The sequence below is a fragment of the Nerophis ophidion genome, linkage group LG26 (genome assembly GCF_033978795.1).
Source record: "Nerophis ophidion isolate RoL-2023_Sa linkage group LG26, RoL_Noph_v1.0, whole genome shotgun sequence".
Classification (NCBI taxonomy): domain Eukaryota; kingdom Metazoa; phylum Chordata; class Actinopteri; order Syngnathiformes; family Syngnathidae; genus Nerophis; species Nerophis ophidion.
This window is the reverse complement of record NC_084636.1, coordinates 24303542-24319742: the sequence shown is the minus strand read 5'-3', so window position 1 is coordinate 24319742 and position 16201 is coordinate 24303542. Positions and strand designations below refer to the sequence as shown.

Genomic DNA, 16201 nt, shown 5'->3' with positions numbered 1-16201 from the left:
CAAATGCAGAGAATAATTTCGCCACACCTAGTGTGTGTGTGACAATCATTGGTACTTTAACTTTTTGAATAAGGCCATGCAGAATAAGGCATTAATAAGTACTTAAAGGCCTACTGAAACCCACTACTACCGACCACGCAGTCTGATAGTTTATATATCAATGATGAAATATTAACATTGCAACACATGCCAATACGGCCGGTTTAGTTTACTAAATTGCAATTTTAAATTTCGCACGGAAGTATCATGCTAAAACGTAGCGGTATGATGATGGATGATGTCACGCATTGTAGAGGACATTTTGTTCCAGCACCGTTCCAAGCTATAAGTAGTCTGTTTTCATCGCATAATTCCACAGTATCCTTGACATCTGTGTTGCTGAATCTTTTGCAATTTGTTCAATGAATAATGGAGACATCAAAGAAGAAAGCTGTAGGTGGGAAGCGTTGTATTGCGTCCGCCTTTAGCAACACAAACAAAGTCGGTGTTTCATTGTTTACATTCCCGAAAGATGACAATGAAGCTTTACTATGGAACAGAGCGGTCAAGCGAACACGGTTGGATTGGACCACACACACAAAGTACAGTGTATTATGCAGCAATCATTTCGAAAGATCGTGTTTCGAAGAGGGTCCCTTGCGAAGGGCAGAGATGGGCATCGCCACCACCCGTCGACTGGTGCTGAAGAAAGGTGCGGGGCCGACCTTCAGGTTGTACAGGTACGACCATATAATCTCACTAAAACACTAGTAACACAATAAGCAGATAAGGGATTTTCCAGAATGATCCTAGTAAATTGGTCTAATATCTGAATCGCTCCCACTGCCCTCGTCTTTTTATTATTTTTATTTTTTTCTATTCCGTCACTCTCACTTTCCTCATCCACGAATCTTTCATCCTCGCTCAAATTAATGGGGAAATCGTCGCTTTCTCGGTCCGAATCGCTCTCGCTGCTGGTGGCCATGATTGTAAACAATGTTCAGATGTGAAGAGCTCCACAACCCGTGATGTCATGCCCATATTGTCTGCTACTTCTGGTGCAGGCAAGGCTTTTTTATTAGCGACCAAAAGTTACAAACTTTTTCGTCTATGTTCTCTACTAAATCCTTTCAGTAAAAATATGGCTATATCGCGAAATCATCAAGTATGACACATAGAATGGACCTGCTATCCCCGTTTAAATAAGAAAATCTCATTTCTGTAGGCCTTTAAATTAGGAGCCAATATGTTACCGGGCGTTGTTATGGGGCGGCATGGCATAGTGGGTAGAGTGGCCGGCCAGAAACCTGAGGGTTGCAGGTTCGTTTCCCACCTATTGACATACAAAAAAATCGCTGCTGTTGTGTCCTTGGGCAGGACACTTCTCGCTTTGCCCCCGGTGCACTCACACTGGTGAATGAATGATGAATGAATGATAGGTGGCAGCCACGCCTCCTTCAGTCTACCACCAGGGCAGCTGTGGCTACTGATGTAGCTTACCACCACCAGGTGTGAATGCATGTTGAGTCAACTTCTCTGTGAGCGCTTTGAGTGTCTAAAAAAGCGCGATATAAATCTAAGTAGTTTTTTTTTTTACTAATTTGCATGTCAATAAGCAACTAATTAATGGTGAAAATGTGTTCCCCATACTAAAGTTTTACCAATTGTTTATTATTGTCACAATATGGTGGTCAAAGTTAAGGATTAGGGGATTTCTGACCGTTTGTGAGGGCACCGACGGGACTTTTGTGTGTGCGTTTTGGCAGAGCAGCGCAAGACAACAGCTGGTCGTCGTCATCGTCGTTTTGGCTCGTTAATAAAAAAGAAAGTTGACCTGTCACTCCCTTGTTATGTTATGTCATGTTTCTTTACTTTATTATTCTTATTTACTTTGTTTCTTATGGAGAAAGTTGCTTCACCATATGAACTTTTCCATTTTGCAAACCCTGTTCAAGAACCAATCAGGTTGGTGAATGGAGGCTCCACTGTACACCATGGGGCAGAGCTTCGGGCATATGTTTGACCAGCACGTCCAATTAACCAAAAACATACCAGGTGCTTACATCTCTTGCCATAAACCTGAGAGCATCGATTAAAACCAGCGGTTAGTCAGCCTCAACAACAGAACATGAAACCAAACCAGGACAGACCAACACCAACGGTCCTTGGAGAGACAAACATGGCAGTGTAGCGTGTTTAGTGGGAGAAGACTGCAGTCAGTACGTTCACACGTTGAAGAGAGATCAGATGCAAGCAACACACCCACAGTGGGGGACTTGAGGAGGGGGGGGCGGGGGAGGAGGTGGGGGTCTGGGTCACAGTTCAAACAGGTGAGAAAGGTGTGAGGGGGGAAAGGGGGCAGAAGAAGATCGGGGTGGGGGGACAAGACACGAGAAGATACGACATTGCCGAGGGGTCGGAGCCCCCCTGCCCGGCACCGGGGGGGCGGGAGGGGTCCCGGTGCAGTGAAACACGAACACGGCGACACCAGAAGGGGCCACTTCCTGTTGGAGAGGCAGGCACAGGAAGAGGAGACGACAAGGGCGCTGATTGGTGGGGATTGATTTCGAGAAGGGGCCCGCCAACACCAGAAATGCACCATGCGACTGTCTTGTCACAAGACAAGATTAGAAGAGAAGAGGGAGGAAGAAGAGTGTTAATCTGTTTTTGTTTTATTTTTTTATAAATGTCTAAAAGTTTTCGGTTTTGCGGAATTTTCAGATACGAAATCTGCATACTTGCCAACCTTGAGACCTATTAATTCCCGAGTTGGGGGTTGTATATTGTAGCGTTCCGGTATTTGTTCTGTTGTGTCTATGTTGTGTTACAGTGCGGATGTTCTCCCGAAATGTGTTTGTCATTCTTGTTTGGTGTGGGTTCACAGTGTGGCGCGTATTTATAACAGTGTTAAAGTTGTTTATACGGCCACCCTCAGTGTGACCTGTATGGCTGTTGACCAAGTATGCATTGCATTCAGTTGTGTGTATAGAAGCCGCATAGAAAATGCGACTGGTCCGGCACGTTGTTTGAATGCTGGAAAAGCGGACGTAACGACATGTTGTAGAGGACAGTAAAGACAGTTCCCCCGATAATGTTGACTGGGTGGAAATCGGGAGAGATTCGATAGAATGGTTGCCCCGGGAGCTTTTCGGGAGGGGCACTGAAATTCGGGAGTCTCCCGGTAAAATCGGGAGGGTTGGCAAGTATGGAAATCTGGCAGTGTTAAGTCGAAAAATCAGCATACATTAAGGGATGTAACAAATTGACATTTTGGTCACACTTTAGTATGGGGAACACATATTCACCATTAATTAGTTTCTAATTAACATGCAAATTAGTAACATATTGGCTCTTAATTAGTCATTAAGTAATTAATGCCTTATTCTGCATGGCCTTATTATACAACCAGTAAGCCTAACTAAGAGCCTTCCCTCAATAACTTCAGAAATATTGTTTATTAGTAGCCCTAACCCTTATATGTTCCCCTAGTGTCCAAACAACTCTAAATTAAGTCTTTGTTGCTTTAATAAGCAACTAATTAATGGTGAGTATGTTCCCCATACTAAAGTGTTACCGGAATTTTAATACCACGATTATATTTATCAGGGTTGTCACTATTTAGGTATTGTTAAATGTGCTCAAAAAGTACTGAAATATTTTGACCACGTTTTTTTTTAATAACTAAAATAAATAGAGACAATATTCTTTTGCACGTTTCGTGTTTCCTATATGCTTCACTGATAGTTTTACCCTAAGGCCATGTCCACATGAACACAGAGAGTTTCAAAAACCCATATTTGGGGTTAAAACGGTCTCCATGCACACAAGTGTAGTTTCAAAAGTGTATAATAGACCTGCTCAGTGGCCTGGTACAGTGGTCCCCAACTACCGGGTCGCAAAATAATTTTTTATTAAAAAAAAATATATATATATATATATTTTTTATTTTTTTTGTATTAAATCAACATAAAAAAAACACAGTATACACTTACAAATAGTGCAAAAACCACAAAAAACTCCCTTTTTCATGACAAAAACGTCCCTTTTTCATGACAAAGAAGAAAAAAAAAAGGACACCCCCCGACCCCCGGGCCGCGGGACAAATCATTAAGCGTTCACCGGTCCGCGGATACAAAAAGGTTGGGGAACACTGGCCTAGTAGTTAGATTGTCCGTCCTGAGATCGGTAGGTTCTGAGTTCAAACCCTGGCCGAGTCATACCAAAGACTATAAAAATTAGACCCATTAGCTCCCTGCTTGGCACTCAGCATCAAGGGTTGGAACTGGGGTTTAAATCACCAAAAATTATTACCGGGAGCGGCCACCGCTGCTGCTCACTGCTGCCCTCACCTCCCAGAAGGTGAACAAGGGGCTGGGTCAAATGCAGAGGACAAATTTGATCACACCTAGTGAGTGTGTGACGATCATTGGTACTTTAACTTTAATCAGAAACCTGGAAAAAGCAGCAATATCTGACTTAGACCATGTCCACAATAACAGATACTTAATAAAGGCATACTCATCTCTGCGTTTAAGCCTCTTGTCCACACGCAGACGCATACTTGTGCCTTTAAAAATGCAGACTTTTACAAACGCTGGCCAAAGTGTAGAGATCCAAAACTCTCCGCTTAGCGTCTGTGTGTACCCGGCACAAACGGAGACTGGGGGTGACGTCACGGTTGTGCGCTGTCATCTCAAAAGCTCAACAACACTGCCTTTAAACACATTATAAGAGGACATAATGTATGTTTGAACGTAAACATGCTGCTCTTTTCACTCATTATTAAAAAGGACATCAAAATTGGTTTTGAGACACTCCCGTCGGAGCGAATGACAGTCTTTGGATACGATCGCTGTGGAACCTCCACCTGATGGGGCAATTTTGACAAGCAAGACTTTTTGCTGTGTGTCATAGGAAAGGAGCAACATTATTTTATGTTTTAGTACAGACAACTATTTAATAATATCACCTTAACATTTAACACGGTAAAGAATCTGGGTGTTGTCTTCGACCCAACTCTCTCCTTTGAGTCACACATTAACTACTCAGTGGCCTAGTGGTTAGAGCAGGGGTAGGGAACCTATGGCTCGAGAGCCAGATGTGGCTCTTTTAATGACTGCACCTGGCTCTCAGATAAATCTTAGCTGACATTGCTTAATATATATTTTCGCTGGTAATCACAATGTCAAAAATAACGTTCAAAATATAAAACATTCCCATGCATTTTCATTCATCCATCCATCCATCCGGTTTCTACCGCACCTGTTCAAGAAGTCGCAGTAATGGTGAGAAGTATTTTATTTCTTGTTGGTTAGCCTCAGAATAACAATGTTATTAAAATGAATAAGACTTATCATACTCTAGACATGTTGGTCTTTCTTAAAAATGCACGCATATAGTTGTATTCAGTGTTAAAAAAAAAAAAATATATATATATATATATATATGGCTCTCACGGAAATACTTTAAAAAATATTTGGCTTGTATGGCTCTCTCAGCCAAAAAGGTTCCCGACCCCTGGGTTAGAGTGTCCGCCCTGAGATCGGTAGGTCGGGAATTCAAACCCCGGCCGAGTCATACCAAAGACTATAAAACTTGGACCCATTACCTCCTTGATTGGCACTCAGCATTAAGAGTTGGAATTGGGGGTTAAATCACCAAAAATTATTACCGGGCGCGGCCACCGCTGCTGCGCACTGCTCCCCTCACCTCCCAGGGGGTGATCAAGGGTGATGGGTCAAATGCAGAGAATAATTTCGCCACACCAAGAGTGTGTGTGACAATCATTAATACTTTAATTTAACTTGGAGAGTGTGACAAAAACGGCTTTCTTTCATTGCCGTAATATCGCTAAAATGTGTTCCATTTTGTCCACCAGCGACGCTGAGATCATTATTCATGTGTTGGTTACGTCTCGTCTCGATTACTGTAAGGTATTATTTTCAGGTCTCCTTATGTCTAGCATGAAAAGATTACAGTTGGTACAAAATGCGGCTGCTAGACTTTTGACAAGAACAAGAAAGTTTGCTCATATTTCGCCTATACTTATATATATATATATATATATATATATATATATATATATATATATATATATATATATATATATATATATATACATATATATATATATATACACACCTATACTGGCTCACCTGCACTGGCTTCCTGTGCACTTAAGATGTGACTTTAAGGTTTTACTACTTACGTATAAAATACTACACGGTCTCGATCCAGCCTATCTTGCCGATTGTATTGTACCATATGTCCCGGCAAGAAATCTGCGTTTAAAGAACCCCGGCTTATTAGTGATTCCCAGAGCCCAAAAAAAGTCTGCAGGCTATAGAGCGTTTTCCATTCGGGCACCAGTACTCTGGAATGCCCTCCCAGTAACAGTTTGAGATGCTACCTCAGTATTTGTATACTCTAGCCTTTAAATAGACCCCCCCTTTTGGATCAGTTGATCTGCCGTTTCTTTTCTGCTCTGGCCCCCTCTCCTGCGTGGAAAAGGTTATTAAGTGACCAGAGATGAGGCGCTAGCTTTTTAAAGTCGGGACCCAGAGTGGACGTCTCTGCGCTGCTGACCTGTTGGCCCCACCATGGACTGGACTCTTACACTATTAACTAGATCCACTTGACGTCCATTGCACTGGTTGCCCAGGGGAGTGGGTCCCACATCTGCGGTCCCCTCCAAGGTTTCTCATTGTCATCCCATTGGGTTGAGTTTTTTATTGCCCTGATGTGGAATCTGAGCCAAAGATGTCGTTGTGGCTTGTGCAGCCCTTTGAGACACTCGTGATTTAGGGTTATACAAGCAGATCTGATTGATTGATTGATACTTATTTAACTACAAATCATAAAGTTAACTTACGCATCTTGCTTCCAATTTTGTAGATGGAACGACAGTTCACACGTGTAAAGAAAAGAGACCAAGCAACTAAAAAAAAAAACATGATGTATCCTCTTCCTTGAAGTGTGTACTGATGTCAAAGACGATACACACTTCATCACACATGTACCATCACTATATCCATGATTAAATGTTTTATAATTCCGCGAGAGTTTTGTAGAGACACACGCACGTCCGTGCGCTTTGTATAGACACTTAAACATGCAAAAGGGTGTCCTTGACTCTTTAGTGCGTATTGATATTAGAAATAATGTACACTTCACTGCACATGTAATGTATTCCCATGTTAAGTTAAAAAAAAGTTAAGGTACCACTGATAGTCACACACACACACACTAGATGTGGTGAAATTTGCCTCTGCATTTGACTAGTTCCACCACCTGGGAGGTGAAGGGAGCAGCGAGCAGCAGCGGTGGCCACGCTCTGGAATTGTTTTTGGTGATTTAACCCCCAATTCCAACCCTTGATGCAGAGTACCAAGCAGGGAGGTAATGGCTCCCATTTTTATAGTCGCGGTTTGAACTCACGACCTTCCGATCTCAGGGCAGACACTTTATGCTGAACACTGCATCTCCATGTTGCTGAACACGTTATAATTCAATGAGTGGTGGGTTTTAGCAGCACAGGCGTGAATTCACTCTTTAATAATGTTCCCAGGGCTGTGTACGTGCAGCCAGGTTGTAAAGATAATGTACATGTTAGACTTTAACTGAGATTTCCTTTTTATTGTTATTCAAATTTGAGTTTTACAGTACAGATAAGAACAAAATGTTGTTGCATTAGTTCATGGTAGTGCAGGATAAAAGAGTAATAAGGTGCAGATATAAATAAAAAGAGATGACTGTACAGATAAACATATTACAGTTTTGCATATGCATCCATGTTTATGGATCTATGTTATATTGTCTTTATATTCCAGCGAGTTCATCCATTTTTGGGGGGGAATTGAGGGTATTATTATGATGTCATTGTACATCTAAAGTTGATCAAAAATAAACATAACATGAGGTGTAATGCCACCAAGTCAGATATTGCTGCTTTTTCAAGGCTTCTGATTGGACAAAATGTGCCTGACAGCAGGTGTATGCGTTTGTGTGTAGACAGAGACCATTTTGAAACTACACTTGTGTGAATGGAGACTATTTTAACCCCGAATGTGTGTTTTTGAAACTCTCCGTGTTTGTGTGGACATGGCCTTAGTGGCATTACAACTCCTATTATGTTTATTTTGATCGACTTTAGATGTGCAACTATGAAACTCTCTACCTGACACTTTGAAAAGTATACCTACACTTGTCACTTTCAAAAAACAAACACAATTGTGGCTCGTTGAGCAACAATCATGGTCCCATGTTGAGTTTTTACTTATTCTTACTAATTGTTTTTAATCCAGTCTGCACTTTGTCTGTGTTATTATTATTATTTATGTAGTTTGCACTTTGCCTGTATTATTACTATTATCATTATTAATCGACTCATCTTTGCCTTATTCTTTTTATTTTCCTACTCAAATGATGTTGGATCTGTGTTGTTGTTGGGGACAAGTGTTGTAAATTAGCTTTAGCTACAAAAACTACAATGCATACAATGGATACAGTGACGTGCTGTCAGGGGAGGCAAGTGAGGCAGTGCGTCACCTGCCACCAGGTGTCTTAACCATGGGATGTTCCAAAACAAAGTAATAAAAGAAAATAAGTTTTAATATTTCTCTTTTGGTTTATGCTTTCTGTATGATTTTGGTGTGGTTCTTGTATATTTTGATAATTTTCATGGTCAAAATCACGGAAATTCCATGTTTCCTGATTAAAACAATGCAGCAGATGAGAAGTGAAGCAGACACAGGCGGTGCCTCCACGGCTACACACAGTGTGTATTGGGCGTGCGTGCGAGTGGGCGCAGGCTTGTTGCCACGTGGAAAAGGCAGGTCTTGAGGCAGCAGGTACCTCTGCCTCAAGGTAGGGGGCGATATATTGTCAACTTGCAGTTCAAAGCCTCAGCAGTACTCTGACTCGCCACACTGGGAGAAGTGGGGGCGCTCAAGCCAGCAGACACAGGTCTCTCCAGCGGAAGCCAGCTTTTATTTTTTATTTTATATTTTTTTAAAGTGTATTTATAACAAACATGGCATTTTTATTTGAGTAAGCCAGCGTTTGTGGGTGTTTTTTGTCAGATGCAAAAATATTATTTAAATTATTGGAATGAAATTGAATTAAATGAATGTTTCTGCCAATATGGAGGATTATATACTGCATCCAAGATTAAATACTTCTCTAAACTGGACTTTAAGACAAAATGAATGTTGTTATACAAAGTACGTTTTCATGGAGGATAGCTATTGCTGCTTTAGATACAAATACAGAAAGGTAAGATACACTCACAATACTTGATTTATTTTGTTAAAAGCAAATGGGACCAAAAAGTATTTAATAACTTTATCAAATAGTTTTTGGACCCATTTATCATATCATATTATGATACCGTTTTTATGAAAGCTAATAACTCCCTTTTTTCCCTGTAACTAATGTGCAACCTATCAACAATGACTAGAGCTGCACATATGACTTTACGTAAAAAAATTAAAAAAAAAGTATGTACGCCTCACCTGGTGTTTAGTTCACCGCACGTCACTGATTGGATAACTGTTTCCGATGTCTATGTTTCTGTATCTGTCCCTATTTCAAATAAACCTCTATATATATATACAGTGACATGTACATTATATTGACATGCTGCCTGCACGTACACAGACCCCTGGGAATATTATTAAAGAGCGAATTCACGCCTGTGCTGCTAAAATTATATAGTGTTCAGCAACATGGTGAGATATTACATGTGCAGTGAAGTGCACATTATTTCTAAAATTAAAACACACCAATGAGCCAAGGAAACCCTTTTGCTTGTTTAAGTGCCTATATAAAGTGCACGGATGTGAGTGTACCTCTGCAAAACTCGTGGAATTACAAAGCCTTTAATCATGGATATAGTGGTATAGTACATGTGTAAAGAAGTGTATATTGTCTTTAACATCAGTACACACCACAAGGAGGACGCTACATTGTTTTGTTTTTTTTTAGTTGCTTGGCGGCTTTTGCACGCGTGCAAAAATGGACGCAAGACACGCAAGTTAACTTCATGATTTGTCCTTAAATAAGGACTAAAAACATAAAATAATGTTGCATGTTTCTTATGATACCCAGCAAAAAATCTTGCTTGTCAAAATTGCCAGGTGGAGGTTCCACAGCGATCGTATCCCAAACAGCTGACTGTCATTAGCGCCGGCGGGAGTGTCTCAAAGTCCATGTTGATGTCTTTTTTAATAATGTTGAGTGAAAAAAGCAGCATGTTTACGTTCAAACATACAGTAAGTCCTATCATAATGTGTTTAAAGGCAGCAAGGTAGTGTTGTTGAGACAAAAGTATGCGTCTGCGTGTGGACAAGAGGCCTTGACTAAGTATCTGTGTTCTCTTTTAATGGATAAGCTTATATTTGTTTCAAATATTGTTTGTACTGTACCACTTTAAGATTTAATTAAATGAAAAGTGTAATACAAATAAAATATATTATGTATTATTTATTATTTCTGGCAGGGACTGTGGCATCCTACTCTGATCAGCGGTCCTCAACGCACCGTAAAAACACCTGCGTCTTGTATTCCTCTAAGTGTAGAACGATTAATATAAGAAAGCACATATTGTAGGTTCAATGTGCACAATTGGATATCTTTGTTGCTCAGACAGCAATGTTTTTGTATACGTTTGGATTGGGGTATGTCGCTTCTTAATGGGGAAATGTGTTAATGTTGCTTGTTTTCATGTTAGCATTTAAGCAAACAGTCTGTGAGTTTATCACCGTTTTTCGAAAACTTAAATTCAAAACAGTAATACGGAAATGTTCCCGCAGTTATCATTAATACGGTTTATTGTTACATCCCTAGCATGTATCGAAACAAAAAGTAGCGTTTATGTTTGTGATTCCGTTGTATTATTCCCTAGGGTAAGTGCAGCTTTATTACTGACCCATTAGCATATTGTACAAAACCCAAAACCAGTGAAGTTGGCACGTAGTGCAATTCGTAATTAAAAACAGAATACGATGATTTCAAATCTTTTTCAACTTATATTAGGTTGAATAGACTGCTAAGACAAGATATTTACTGTTCAAACTGAGAAACATTTTTTTTTTTGCAAGTAATCATTAATTTAGAATTTAATGGCAGCAACATATTGCAAAAAAAAAATGTCACATGGGTATTTTTACCACTGGGTTACATGGCCTTTCCTTTTAACAACACTCAGTAAACGTTTGGGAACTGAGGAGACCAATTAATACACCCCCATACCATTACAGACCCTGGTTTTTGAACTTTGTGCCGATAGTTTCCCCCAAAAATTTGAAGTGTGGATTTGTCAGACCACAGAACACTTTTCCACTTTGCATCAATTAATTTTAGATGAGGCTGGCGGCGTTTCTGGGTGTTGTTGATAAATGGCTTTCGCTTTGCACTTACAGATGTAGCGATGAACTGTAATTACTGACAGAGGTTTTCTGAAGTGTCCCTGAGCCCATGTAGTGATTTCCTTTACACAGTGATGTCGCTTTTTGATGCAGTAACACCTGAGGGATTGAAGGTCCATAAAATCATTGCCTACATGCAGTGATTTCTCCAGTCTCTGAACCTTTTGATGATATTACAGACCTTAGATCAGGGGTAGGGAACCTATGGCTCTAGAGCCAGATGTGGCTCTTTTGATGACTGCATCTGGATCTCGGGTAAATCTGAGCTGACATTGCTTAACACGATAAGTAATGAATAATTCCACTTGTAATCACAGTGTTAAAAATAACGTTCAAAATATAAAACATTCTCATGCATTTTTATGTTCAAGAAGTTGCGTTAATGGTAAGTAGTAATTTTTTTATTATTGGTTAGTGTAGGGCTTGCCCTCCTAGGGGTTCTTCAGACCACCAAGAGCCTGTTTTAGGGTTACAATATTGTTTTATTTTATTTTTCTCTCAGTTGCTTTCCAGCAATTGTCTTTTTCTCTTTCGTCCTCACTCGCGCTCTGGCTCCAGCCGTCTCTCCTCCTGGCTGCTGCTTATAGCAGAGCGACAGGTGATTAGATAACAAGGCCCAGATGGGCCTTCTACGCACCTGTCGCTGATTTCGATGCCGGTCCTGGCAACATCCCGCCTTGCTGCAGGCCCGCAGGCCACGTCCCCTCCACAGTTAACTTCAGAATAACAATGTTATTACAAAGAATAAGAGACCTATTATACTCTGGAAATGTTGGTCTTACTTAAAAATGCACACGTTTAGTTGTGTTTAGTGTTAAAAAAAAAAAGATTATATGGCTCTTAAGGAAATACATTTTAAAATATTTGGCTTCATGGCTCTCTCAGACAAAAAGGTTCCCGACCCCTGCCTTAGATGGTGAAATCCATCTGATTTGCATGTTAATAAGCAATTCCTTGCAATAGCTGGTTGTGAAACGTTGTTCAAAACTATTCGACAACTTGTTCACTCATTTTTTCACAAAGTGGTGACCCTCGCCTCATCCTTGTTTGTGAATGTATGAGCATTTCACGGAAGCTGCTTTTATACCCAATCATGGCACCCACCCGTTCCCAATTAGCCTGTTCACCTGTGGGATGTTCCAAATAAATGTTTGATGAGCGTTCCTCAACATTCTCAGTCTTTTTTGCCACTTGTGCTAGCTTTTTTGAAACATGTTGCAGGCATCAAACTCCAAAGGAGCTAATATTTGCAAAAAATAACATTTTCCAGTTCGAACGTTAAGTATCTTGTCATTGCAGTCTATTCAATTGAAAATAGTGTAGCGGTTGATTTAAGGACATAATTCACCACACCTGTTTACTTGACTTTGTCGTCATTATTCAATGTCATTGTTCTATTGTGCACATCTTGTGTAGCATTCATACATGCAGTTAAGAGTGAGTAATTCGGTGCGAACCCTGTAAGTGACTGTCAGGAGATTTACCCAAAGGTGGGGATTGGATTTTGAGTCGCTTGATGTTAGGAATCATTCATTGTGGTCTTGGATGGAATAAACAGTGCACAAATTTTTTGTGTCAAACGATACTTCAAGTTGTCTTGCTTCCGCGTTACAAGCCCAACAATAGATTGAAAAGGATTTGCAAATCATTGTAATCTGTTTTGTATTTACACAACGTGCCAACTTCACTGGTTTTGGGTTTTGCACAATGGTTCGGTGTTAGAATTTTAATGAACAAAATTGATCAAAGTGCCTTCGCGTTATTTATCTGTACGGGGCCCTCAGTAAAGAAAGGTTGCACACCCTGTACAAATGTAAAAATTCACTTGTTGAAGCAGTTTACAGTAAAACAATACGGTAACACTTTAGTATGGGGAACTTATTCACTATTAATTAGTTGCTTATTAAAGAAAGAAAGACTTAATTTAGAGTTATTTGGACACTAGGTGTACATATAAGGGTTAGGGTTACTAATAAGCAATAGTTATTGAGGGAAGACTCTTAGTTAATGGCTTACTGGTTGTATAATAAGGCCATGCAGAATGAGGCATTAATAAGTACTTAATGACTAATTAAGAGCCAATATGTTACTAATTTGCATGTTAATAAGCAGCAAATTAATGGTGAATATGTTTCCCATACTAAAGTGTTACCAAAGTTACATAAATACTGTAAGCATTCATTTTATTTATTTTTTTTGCAAAGCTGCATAGTTGTTTTTCTACTTTTTCAGCAGATAAAGTAACATTTATGGTTATGCAGACGGTGAGTTAATATGCAAGTGTACAATTTCCTGCTGATTATTAAATCATCATAAATGGACAAAAAAAATATGCATTTTTTGCAGACCAGACCATTGCAACTGTCTGTGCAATTTGTTCCCATAGATTTGGTCACCACAGGGGGATGGGGGAATTAACACTGGAAGAAGACAGAAGACGTGAGAGGCTGGTGAGACGGTGAGATGCGGGGTCAAAAAAACTAAATGAATAAAAGAGGGAAGATCGCAGCCACATATAGCAGAGAACCAAACCACCGCAGACGGACAGACAGACACACACGCAGGAGTGCTGTACTTACAATCATCTGTGGAGGGAGAGCGGTGGGAGCAGGATGTAATAGTAATCACAACAACCAGAAAAAAGGGTCAGTCAAGCTGCAAAGAGCCCCACATCAATCACACAAAAAATTGAAAAAAATCTGTCTTTGGAAGTGGATGGAACCAATTGACTCCCGTCTATTGTCTGCACTAGAAAAACCAGCAATGTACAGGTTCTTACCCTCTTATCACTGATATGAGGCTCTTCCATTGATATCCAAACACAAAAAGAGCACACATATATAAAAGAAAACAACGACAAAAATCACAGTCTGCTCTCCAAAATGTACGCTACTTTTTTGGTGGGGAATAGAGGCCACATCCTTTCGGGAGAAAACTTGCAGACATATTGGAGAGCAGGCCTGAGCTGGCGTAATGATGTGATGTACTTTGGAATATAATGTGTGCAACACACTCAGGACGCCTTTGTTCCTCCTTTCTGCAGATTCTGACCCCCGGCTTTCTTTCATTCGATGCCAACTTAGCAGGTGGAGATGTGTGTGCGTGCGTGTGCATGTGTGGACTCCTGGCATCCTTCTATAGGTTTCATGTTTATTTTGAACAAAACACCCTTTGGATGTGGTTGCATGACTGAAGTTTGCAACTGACAAAGTGGCTTAGACCATGTCTACACTAAGTCCTTTAAAACCCTGTAAACGAATAATTATTTAGCCACACAAAACCAGCGTTTAAGGTTCCCCTCCTCGGACACATTTTTACACGGGTAAGTCAGCCTTGTAATTCTTCAATCTCCAGCACTTAGCTTTGTATGGACTCATTGATCCTTTGATCATTGATCGTTTACAAAGTGAGTTCGGCGAGGAAGTGTCGCCAGAAAGGCCGCGCCCTACACAGGAAGTGACATCAGAAAGAACGAGCCACAGCCAGCTTCATAATAAAGCGTTTTTTGTAGCTCGGCATGCCCGTGTTTCTCCTTCTTTTACATGTACAGACGCTTGTGGAAATCACACATGAATACCTTAAGACAGTGGTTCTCAAATGGGGGTACGCGTAGCCCTGGGGGTACTTGAAGGTATGCCAAGGGGTACGTGGGATTTTTTAAAAATATGCTAAAAATAGCAACAATTCAAATATTCTTTATAAATATATTTATTGAATAATACTTCAACAAAATATGAATGTAAGTTCATAAACTGTGAAGAGAAATGCAACAATTCAGTGTTGACAGCCAGATTTTTTGTGGACATGTTCCATAAATACTGATGTTAAAGATTTCTTGTTTTGTTAAAGAAATGTTTAGAATTAGGTTCATTACAATCCCCAAAGAGGGCACTTTAAGTTGATGATTAACTCCATGTGTAGAAATCTTTATTTATAATTGAATCACTTGTTTATTTTTCGACAAGTTTTCAGTTATTTTTATATCTTTTTTTGCAAATAGTTCAAAAAAGACCTCTACAAATGAGCAATATTCTGCACTGTTATACAATTTAATAAATCAGAAACTGATGACATAGTGCTGTATTTTACTTCTTTAGCTCTTTTTTTCAACCAAAAATTATTTGCTCTGATTAGGGGGTACTTGAATTTAAAAAATGTTCACAGGGGGTACATCACTGAAAAAAGGTTGAGAACCACTGCCTTAAGAGAAAGCGATCGCAGCTATTTGGGATACGACATTTCTCAGACGGCAAGAGAACTTTCCAATGTCCGGCCGGGTCAGCTGCGTTTCTACTTAGCGAAAAACTTTGTCCATTTGTCGAAGGAGAGACAACGAGAATGCGAGCTTCATTGGATGCGATAAAAAAGGTAGCGCGTGCTTTGTATTACCTGGCCGTCGAGGAAAACGGCGAATGATTTTGGACTGGCAAAGCAGACTATCAATTATTGTCCGCCATGTATGTCAAGCGATTACTCAACGTCTATATAAAGTCACCAAAAACGAACGGACAATGTAGGTGAAAGCGAATCCTGATGGCTTCATCTGGCCAGGATCTTCAGCTCTCACTAGATCGGTTCGCAGCAGAGCATGAAGCGACTGGGAAGAGAATCACCACCTCCAATTCCGAGTCCATAGTTCTCGCCCAGAAAAGGGTGGAGTGCCATCTCCGGGTGGGGGAGGAGACCCTGCCCCAAGTGGAGGAGTTCAAGTACCTAGGGGTCTTGTTCATCAGTGAGGGAAGAGTGGATCTTGAGATCGACAGTCGGATCAGTGTGGCGTCTTAAGTAATACGGAC

At 40.3% G+C, this 16201-nt stretch overlaps 1 protein-coding gene across 1 annotated transcript in view; it reads right to left on the bottom strand.

Moving 5' to 3' along the window:
* LOC133543903 (protein unc-13 homolog A-like) overlaps positions 1–16201 on the bottom strand; it is a 197799-nt gene that overhangs the window by 40751 nt on the left and 140847 nt on the right. The window lies entirely within an intron of this gene.